The 10,171-nt window shown below is 47.8% G+C and overlaps 3 non-coding genes across 3 annotated transcripts; all 3 read right to left on the reverse strand.

The window, feature by feature from the left end:
- Positions 1–209: 209 nt before the first annotated feature.
- On the reverse strand, positions 210–282 carry TRNAT-GGU (transfer RNA threonine (anticodon GGU)). Its single transcript has one exon. It is a non-coding gene; the product is annotated as a tRNA-Thr (tRNA).
- Positions 283–1,803: 1,521 nt separating this feature from the next.
- On the reverse strand, positions 1,804–1,876 carry TRNAT-GGU (transfer RNA threonine (anticodon GGU)). Its single transcript has one exon. It is a non-coding gene; the product is annotated as a tRNA-Thr (tRNA).
- Positions 1,877–8,419: 6,543 nt separating this feature from the next.
- On the reverse strand, positions 8,420–8,492 carry TRNAT-GGU (transfer RNA threonine (anticodon GGU)). The gene has a single exon. It is a non-coding gene; the product is annotated as a tRNA-Thr (tRNA).
- Between the last annotated feature and the right edge of the window lie 1,679 nt (positions 8,493–10,171).

A 10,171-nucleotide genomic window follows, 5' to 3' on the forward strand; every position in this document is an offset into this window, starting at 1 on the left:
TGGTTGTCACGTATTGTGGAAAAGTTTTGACTTTTTACGCTACATCTGAGACCCCACAACACCTCTCTCGGGTGGGCTCGAACCACCAACCTTTCGATTAACAGCTGAACGCGCTAATTATTGCGCCACGGAAGCCCAAAAATTAAATGGTCGTCAGGTATTCTGGAAAAACTTTGGCTTTCTACGTTACATTCGTGATCCCACAACACCGCTCCCGGGTGGGCTTGAACCACCAACCTTTCGGTTACCAGCCGAACGCGCTAACCATTGCGCCACGGAAGCCCAAAAATTAAATGGTCGTCAGGTATTGTGGAAAAACTTTGGCTTTCTACGTTACATGTGAGATCCCACAACACCGCTCCCGGGTGGCCTCGAACCACCAACCTATTGGTTAACAGCCGAACGCGCTAACCATTGAGCCACGGAAGCCCAAAAATTAAATGGTCGTCAGGTATTGTGGAAAAACCTTGACTTTTTACGTAACATCTGAGACGTCACAACACCGCTCCCGGATGGGCTTGAACCACCAACCTTTGGGTTAACAGCCGAACGCGCTAACCATTGCGCCACGGAAGCCCAAAAATTAAATGGTCGTCAGGTATTGTGGAAAAACTTTGGCTTTCTACGTTACATTCGAGATCCCACAACACCGCTCCCGGGTATGCTTGAAGCGCCAACCTATTGGCTAACAGCCGAACGCGCTAACCATTGAGCCACGGAAGCTCAGAAATTAAATGGTTGTCAGGTATTGTGGAAAAACTTTGGCTTTCTACGTTACATTTGAGACCCCACAACCACCAACCTTTCGATTAACAGCTGAACGCGCTAACCATTGAGCCACGGAAGCTCAGAAATTAAATGGTCGTCAGGTATTGTGGAAAAACTTTGGCTTTCTACGTTACATTTGAGATCCCACAACACCGCTCCCGGGTGGGCTCGAACCACCAACCTATGGGTCAACAGCAGAACGCGCTAACCATTGCGCCACGGAAGCCCAAAAATTAAATGCTCGTCAGGTTTTGCGTAAAAACCTAGACTTTTTACGTCACTTCTGAGACCTCACAACACCGCTCCCGGATGAGCTCGAACCACCAACCTATTGGTTAACAGCCGAACGCGCTAACCATTGAGCCACGGAAGCTCAGAAATTAAATGATTGTCACGTATTGTGGACAAGTTTTGACTTTTTACGCTACATATGAGACCCCACAACACCTGTCCCGGGTGGGCTCGAACCTTCAACCTTTCGATTAACAGCTGAACGCGCTAATCATTGCGCCACGGAAGCCCAAAAATTAAATGGTCGTCAGGTATTGTGGAAAAACCTTGACTTTTTACGTCACATCTGAGACCTCACAACACCGCTCCCGGATGGGCTCGAACTACCAAACTATTGGTTAACAGCCGATTGCGCTAACCATTGAGCCACGGATGCTCAGAAATTAAATGGTCGTCAGGTATTGTGGAAAAACTTTGGCTTTCTACGTTACATTTGAGATCCCACAACACCGCTCCCGGGTGGGCTCGAACCACCAACCTATTGGCTAACAGCCGAACGCGCTAACCATTGAGCCACGAAAGCTCAGAAATTAAATGGTTGTCACGTATTGTGGAAAAGTTTTGACTTTTTACGGCACATCTGAGACCCCACAACACCTCTCTCGGGTGGGCTCGAACCACCAACCTTTCGATTAACAGCTGAACGCGCTAATTATTGCGCCACGGAAGCCCAAAAATTAAATGGTCGTCAGGTATTCTGGAAAAACTTTGGCTTTCTACGTTACATTCGTGATCCCACAACACCGCTCCCGGGTGGGCTTGAACCACCAACCTTTCGGTTACCAGCCGAACGCGCTAACCATTGCGCCACGGAAGCCCAAAAATTAAATGGTGGTCAGGTATTGTGGAAAAACTTTGCCTTTCTACGTTACATGTGAGATCCCACAACACCGCTCCCGGGTGGCCTCGAACCACCAACCTATTGGTTAACAGCCGAACGCGCTAACCATTGAGCCATGGAAGCCCAAAAATTAAATGGTCGTCAGGTATTGTGGAAAAACCTTGACTTTTTACGTAACAACTGAGACGTCACAACACCGCTCCCGGATGGGCTTGAACCATCAACCTTTCGGTTAACAGCCGAACGCGCTAACCATTGCGCCACGGAAGCCCAAAAACTAAATGGTCGTCAGGTATTGTGGAAAAACTTTGGCTTTCTACGTTACATTCGAGATCCCACAACACCGCTCCCGGGTATGCTTGAAGCGCCAACCTATTGGCTAACAGCCGAACGCGCTAACCATTGAGCCACGGAAGCTCAGAAATTAAATGGTTGTCAGGTATTGTGGAAAAACTTTGGCTTTCTACGTTACATTTGAGACCCCACAACCACCAGCCTTTCGATTAACAGCTGAACGCGCTAACCATTGAGCCACGGAAGCTCAGAAATTAAATGGTCGTCAGGTATTGTGGAAAAACTTTGGCTTTCTACGTTACATTTGAGATCCCACAACACCGCTCCCGGGTGGGCTCGAACCACCAACCTATGGGTCAACAGCAGAACGCGCTAACCATTGCGCCACGGAAGCCCAAAAATCAAATGCTCGTCAGGTTTTGCGTAAAAACCTAGACTTTTTACGTCACATCTGAGACCTCACAACACCGCTCCCGGATGAGCTCGAACCACCAACCTATTGGTTAACAGCCGAACGCGCTAACCATTGAGCCACGGAAGCTCAGAAATTAAATGATTGTCACGTATTGTGGATAAGTTTTGACTTTTTACGCTACATATGAGACCCCACAACACCTCTCCCGGGTGGGCTCGAACCTTCAACCTTTCGATTAACAGCTGAACGCGCTAATCATTGCGCCACGGAAGCCCAAAAATTAAATGGTCGTCAGGTATTGTGGAAAAACCTTGACTTTTTACGTCACATCTGAGACCTCACAACACCGCTCCCGGATGGGCTCGAACTACCAAACTATTGGTTAACAGCCGAACGCGCTAACCATTGAGCCACGGATGCTCAGAAATTAAATGGTCGTCAGGTATTGTGGAAAAACTTTGGCTTTCTACGTTACATTTGAGATCCCACAACACCGCTCCCGGGTGGGCTCGAACCACCAACCTATTGGCTAACAGCCGAACGCGCTAAACATTGAGCCACGGAAGCTCAGAAATTAAATCGTTGTCACGTATTGTGGAAAAGTTTTGACTTTTTACGCTACATCTGAGACCCCACAACACCTCTCCCGGGTGGGCTCGAACCACCAACCTTTCGATTAACAGAAGAACGCTCTAACCATTGCGCCCCGGAAGCCCAAAAATTAAATGGTCGTCAGGTATTGTGGAAAAACTTTGGCTTTCTACGTTACATTTGAGATCCCACAACACCGCTCCCGGGTGGGCTCGAACCACCAACCTATTGGCTAACAGCCGAACGCGCTAACCATTGAGCCACGAAAGCTCAGAAATTAAATGGTTGTCACGTATTGTGGAAAAGTTTTGACTTTTTACGCGACATCTGAGACCCCACAACACCTCTCTCGGGTGGGCTCGAACCACCAACCTTTCGATTAACAGCTGAACGCGCTAATTATTGCGCCACGGAAGCCCAAAAATTAAATGGTCGTCAGGTATTCTGGAAGCACTTTGGCTTTCTACGTTACATTCGTGATCCCACAACACCGCTCCCGGGTGGGCTTGAACCACCAACCTTTCGGTTAACAGCCGAACGCGCTAACCATTGCGCCACGGAAGCCCAAAAATTAAATGAACGTCAGGTATTGTGGAAAAACTTTGGCTTTCTACGTTACATGTGAGATCCCACAACACCGCTCCCGGGTGGCCTCGAACCACCAACCTATTGGTTAACAGCCGAACGCGCTAACCATTGAGTCACGGAAGCCCAAAATTTAAATGGTCGTCAGGTATTGTGGAAAAACCTTGACTTTTTACGTAACATCTGAGACGTCACAACACCGCTCCCGGATGGGCTTGAACCACCAACCTTTCGGTTAACAGCCGAACGCGCTAACCATTGCGCCACGGAAGCCCGAAAATAAAATGGTCGTCAGGTATTGTGGAAAAACTTTGGCTTTCTACGTTACATTCGAGATCCCACAACACCGCTCCCGGGTATGCTTGAAGCACCAACCTATTGGCTAACAGCCGAACGCGCTAACCATTGAGCCACGGAAGCTCAGAAATTAAATGGTTGTCAGGTATTGTGGAAAAACTTTGGCTTTCTACGTTACATTTGAGACCCCACAACCACCAACCTTTCGATTAACAGCTGAACGCGCTAACCATTGAGCCACGGAAGCTCAGAAATTAAATGGTCGTCAGGTGTTGTGGAAAAACTTTGGCTTTCTACGTTACATTTGAGATCCCACAACACCGCTCCCGGGTGGGCTCGAACCACCAACCTATGGGTCAACAGCAGAACGCGCTAACCATTGCGCCACGGAAGCCCAAAAATTAAATGCTCGTCAGGTTTTGCGTAAAAACCTTGACTTTTTACGTCACATCTGAGACCTCACAACACCGCTCCCGGATGGGCTCGAACTACCAAACTATTGGTTAACAACCGAACGCGCTAACCATTGAGCCACGGATGCTCAGAAATTAAATGCTCGTCAGGTTTTGCGTAAAAGCCTTGACTTTTTACGTCACATCTGAGACCTCACAACACCGCTCCCGGATGAGCTCGAACAACCAACCTATTGGTTAACAGCCGAACGCGCTAACCATTGCGCCACGGAAGCCCAAAAATTCAATGTTCGACAGGTATCGTGGAAAAACTCTGACATTTTATGTTACATTTGAGACGTCACAACACCGCTCCCGGGAGAGCTCAAACCACCAGTCTTTTGAATAGCAGCTGAACCTGCTAACCATTGCGCCACGGAAGCCCAAAAATTAAATGGTGGTCAGGTATTTTGGAAAAACCTTGACTTTTAACGTCACATCACCGCTCCCGGATGGGCTCGAACCACCAACCTATTGGTTAACAGCCGAACGCGCTAACCATTGAGCCACGGAAGCCCAAAGTTAAATGCTCGTCAGGTATTGTGTAAACACCTAAATAAAATATTCTAATTGAAATATACCACGCATTATTTAATTCGGTGCTATCTTATGGAATACAATTCTGGGGCAACACAACAAAAGCTAATCAAAACAGGATACATATCCTACAAAAAAGGGCAATTAGATCAATATATAACTTATCATTTAGAGACCATACCCAAGAGTACTTTACTAGGACAAAAATTCTAAACATACAAGTATATTTTGGAAAAACCTTGACTTTTAACGTCACATCTGAGACGTCACAATACCGCTCCCGGATGGGCTTGAACCACCAACCTATTGGTTAACAGCCGAACGCGCTAACCATTGAGCCACGGAAGCCCAAAGTTAAATGCTCGTCAGGTATTGTGTAAAAACCTTGACTTTTTACGTCACATCTGAGACCTCACAACACCGCTCCCGGATGGGCTCGAACCACCAACCTATTGGTTAACAGCCGAACGCGCTAACCATTGCGCCACGGAAGCCCAAAATTTAAATGGTCGTCAGGTGTTGTGGAAAAAACCTTGACTTTTTACATCACATCTGAGACGTCACAACACCGCTCCCGGATGGGCTCGAACCACACACCTATTAGTTAACAGCCGAACGCGCTAACCTTTGAGCCACGGAAGCTCAGAAATTAAATGGTCGTCACGTATTGTGGAAAAACTTTGGCTTTCTACGTTACATTTGAGATCCCACAACACCGCTCCCGGGTGGGCTCGAACCACCAACCTATTGGTTAACAGCCGAACGCGTTAACCATTGCGTCACGGAAGCCCAAAAATTAAATGGTCGTCAGGTATTGTGGAAAAACTTTGGCTTTCTACGTTACGTTTGAGATCCCACAACGCCGCTCCCGGGTGGGCTCGAACCACTAACTTATTTGTTAACTGCTGAACGCGCTAACCATTGCGCCACGGAAGCTAAAAATTAAATGCTCGTCAGGTATTGTGTAAAAACCTTGACTTTTTACGTCACATCTGAGACCTCACAACACCGCTCCCGGATGGGCTCGAACCACCAACCTATTGGTTAACAGCCGAACGCGCTAACCATTGCGCCACGGAAGCCCAAAAATTAAATGTTCGTCAGGTATTGTGGAAAAACTCTGACATTTTACGTTACATTTGAGATCCCACAACACCGCTCCCGGGTGGGCTCGAACCACCAACCTATTGGTTAACAGCCGAACGCGCCACGGAAGCCCAAAAATTAAATGCTTGTCAGGTATTGTGGAAAAACCTTGACTTTTTACGTCACATCTGAGACCTCACAACACCGCTCCCGGATGGGCTCGAACCACCAACCTATTGGTTAACAGCCGAACGCGCTAACCATTGAGCCACGGAAGCTCAGAGATTAAATGGTTGTCAGGTGTTGTGGATAAGTTATGACTTATTACGTTACATCTGAGACCCTACAACACCTCTCTCGGTTGGTCTCGAACCACCAACCTTTCGGTTAACAGCCGAACGCGCTAACCATTGCGCCAAGGAAGCCCAAAAAATAAATGGTCGTCAGGTATTGTGGCAAAACTTTGGCTTTCTACGTTACATTTGAGATCCCACACCACCGTTCCCGGGTGGGCTCGAACCACCAACCTATTGGTTAACAGCCGAACGCGCTAACCATTGGGCCACGGAATCTCAGAAATTAAATGGTTGTCACGTATTGTGGATAAGTTTTGACTTTTTACGCTACATCTGAGACCCCACAACACCTCTTCCGGGTGGGCTTGAACCACCAGCCTTTCGATTAACAGTTTAACGCGCTAATAATTGCGCCAAGGAAGCCCAAAAATTAAATGTTCGTCAGGTATTGTGGAAAAACTCTGACATTTTACGTTAAATCTGAGACCTCACAACACCGCTCCCGGATGGGCTCGAACAACCAACCTATTGGTTAACAGCCGAACGCGCTAACCATTGCGCCACGGAAGCCCAAAAATTAAATGTTCGTCAGGTATTGTGGAAAAACTCTGACATTTTACGTTACATCTAAGACCTCACAACACCGCTCCCGGATGGGCTCGAACCACCAACCTATTGGTTAACAGCCGAACGCGCTAACCATTGAGCCACGGAAGCTCAGAGACTAAATGGTTGTCAGGTATTGTGGATAAGTTATGACTTATTACGTTACATCTGAGACCCTTCAACACCTCTCACGGTTGGGCTCGAACCACCAACCATTCGGTTAACAGCCGAACGCGCTAACCATTGCGCCATGGAAGCCCAAAAATTAAATGTTCGTCAGGTATTGTGGAAAAACCTTGACTTTTTACGTCACTTCTGAGACCTCACAACACCGCTCCCGGATGGGCTCGAACCACCAACCTATTGGTTAACAGCCGAACGCGCTAACCATTGAGCCACGGAAGCTCAGAAATTAAATGGTCGTCACGTATTGTGGAAAAACTTTGGCTTTCTACGTTACATTTGAGATCCCACAACACCGCTCCCGGGTGGGCTCGAACCACCAACCTATTGGTTAACAGCCGAACGCGTTAACCATTGCGCCACGGAAGCCCAAAAATTAAATGGTCGTCAGGTATTGTGGAAAAACTTTGGCTTTCTACGTTACGTTTGAGATCCCACAACGCCGCTCCCGGGTGGGCTCGAACCACTAACTTATTTGTTAACTGCTGAACGCGCTAACCATTGCGCCACGGAAGCTAAAAATTAAATGCTCGTCAGGTATTGTGTAAAAACCTTGACTTTTTACGCTACATCTGAGACCCCACAACACCTCTCCCGGGTGGGCTCGTACCACCAACCTCTCGATTAACAGCTGAACGCGCTAACCATTGCGCCACGGAAGCCCAAAAATTCAATGTTCGTCAGGTATTGTGGAAAAATTTTGGCTTTCTACGTTACATTTGAGATCACACAACACCGCTCCCGGGTGGGCTCGAACCACCAACCTCTCGATTAACAGCTGAACGCGCTAACCATTGCGCCACGGAAGCCCAAAAATTAAATGGTCGTCAGGTATTGTGGAAAAATTTTGGCTTTCTACGTTACATTTGAGATCACACAACACCGCTCCCGGGTGGGCTCGAACCACCAACCTATTGGTTAACAGCCGAACGCGCTAACCATTGAGCCACGAAAGCTCAGAAATTAAATGGTTGTCACGTATTGTGGAAAAGTTTTGACTTTTTACGGCACATCTGAGACCCCACAACACCTCTCTCGGGTGGGCTCGAACCACCAACCTTTCGATTAACAGCTGAACGCGCTAATTATTGCGCCACGGAAGCCCAAAAATTAAATGGTCGTCAGGTATTCTGGAAAAACTTTGGCTTTCTACGTTACATTCGTGATCCCACAACACCGCTCCCGGGTGGGCTTGAACCACCAACCTTTCGGTTACCAGCCGAACGCGCTAACCATTGCGCCACGGAAGCCCAAAAATTAAATGGTCGTCAGGTATTGTGGAAAAACTTTGCCTTTCTACGTTACATGTGAGATCCCACAACACCGCTCCCGGGTGGCCTCGAACCACCAACCTATTGGTTAACAGCCGAACGCGCTAACCATTGAGCCATGGAAGCCCAAAAATTAAATGGTCGTCAGGTATTGTGGAAAAACCTTGACTTTTTACGTAACAACTGAGACGTCACAACACCGCTCCCGGATGGGCTTGAACCATCAACCTTTCGGTTAACAGCCGAACGCGCTAACCATTGCGCCACGGAAGCCCAAAAACTAAATGGTCGTCAGGTATTGTGGAAAAACTTTGGCTTTCTACGTTACATTCGAGATCCCACAACACCGCTCCCGGGTATGCTTGAAGCGCCAACCTATTGGCTAACAGCCGAACGCGCTAACCATTGAGCCACGGAAGCTCAGAAATTAAATGGTTGTCAGGTATTGTGGAAAAACTTTGGCTTTCTACGTTACATTTGAGACCCCACAACCACCAGCCTTTCGATTAACAGCTGAACGCGCTAACCATTGAGCCACGGAAGCTCAGAAATTAAATGGTCGTCAGGTATTGTGGAAAAACTTTGGCTTTCTACGTTACATTTGAGATCCCACAACACCGCTCCCGGGTGGGCTCGAACCACCAACCTATGGGTCAACAGCAGAACGCGCTAACCATTGCGCCACGGAAGCCCAAAAATCAAATGCTCGTCAGGTTTTGCGTAAAAACCTAGACTTTTTACGTCACATCTGAGACCTCACAACACCGCTCCCGGATGAGCTCGAACCACCAACCTATTGGTTAACAGCCGAACGCGCTAACCATTGAGCCACGGAAGCTCAGAAATTAAATGATTGTCACGTATTGTGGATAAGTTTTGACTTTTTACGCTACATATGAGACCCCACAACACCTCTCCCGGGTGGGCTCGAACCTTCAACCTTTCGATTAACAGCTGAACGCGCTAACCATTGCGCCACGGAAGCCCAAAAATTAAATGGTCGTCAGGTATTGTGGAAAAACCTTGACTTTTTACGTCACATCTGAGACCTCACAACACCGCTCCCGGATGGGCTCGAACTACCAAACTATTGGTTAACAGCCGAACGCGCTAACCATTGAGCCACGGATGCTCAGAAATTAAATGGTCGTCAGGTATTGTGGAAAAACTTTGGCTTTCTACGTTACATTTGAGATCCCACAACACCGCTCCCGGGTGGGCTCGAACCACCAACCTATTGGCTAACAGCCGAACGCGCTAAACATTGAGCCACGGAAGCTCAGAAATTAAATCGTTGTCACGTATTGTGGAAAAGTTTTGACTTTTTACGCTACATCTGAGACCCCACAACACCTCTCCCGGGTGGGCTCGAACCACCAACCTTTCGATTAACAGAAGAACGCTCTAACCATTGCGCCCCGGAAGCCCAAAAATTAAATGGTCGTCAGGTATTGTGGAAAAACTTTGGCTTTCTACGTTACATTTGAGATCCCACAACACCGCTCCCGGGTGGGCTCGAACCACCAACCTATTGGCTAACAGCCGAACGCGCTAACCATTGAGCCACGAAAGCTCAGAAATTAAATGGTTGTCACGTATTGTGGAAAAGTTTTGACTTTTTACGCGACATCTGAGACCCCACAACACCTCTCTCGGGT

Source organism: Phalangium opilio, unplaced genomic scaffold (genome assembly GCF_054372755.1).
Source record: "Phalangium opilio isolate 3A_F unplaced genomic scaffold, DU_Popi_V2 ptg000087l_1, whole genome shotgun sequence".
Lineage (NCBI taxonomy): Eukaryota > Metazoa > Arthropoda > Arachnida > Opiliones > Phalangiidae > Phalangium > Phalangium opilio.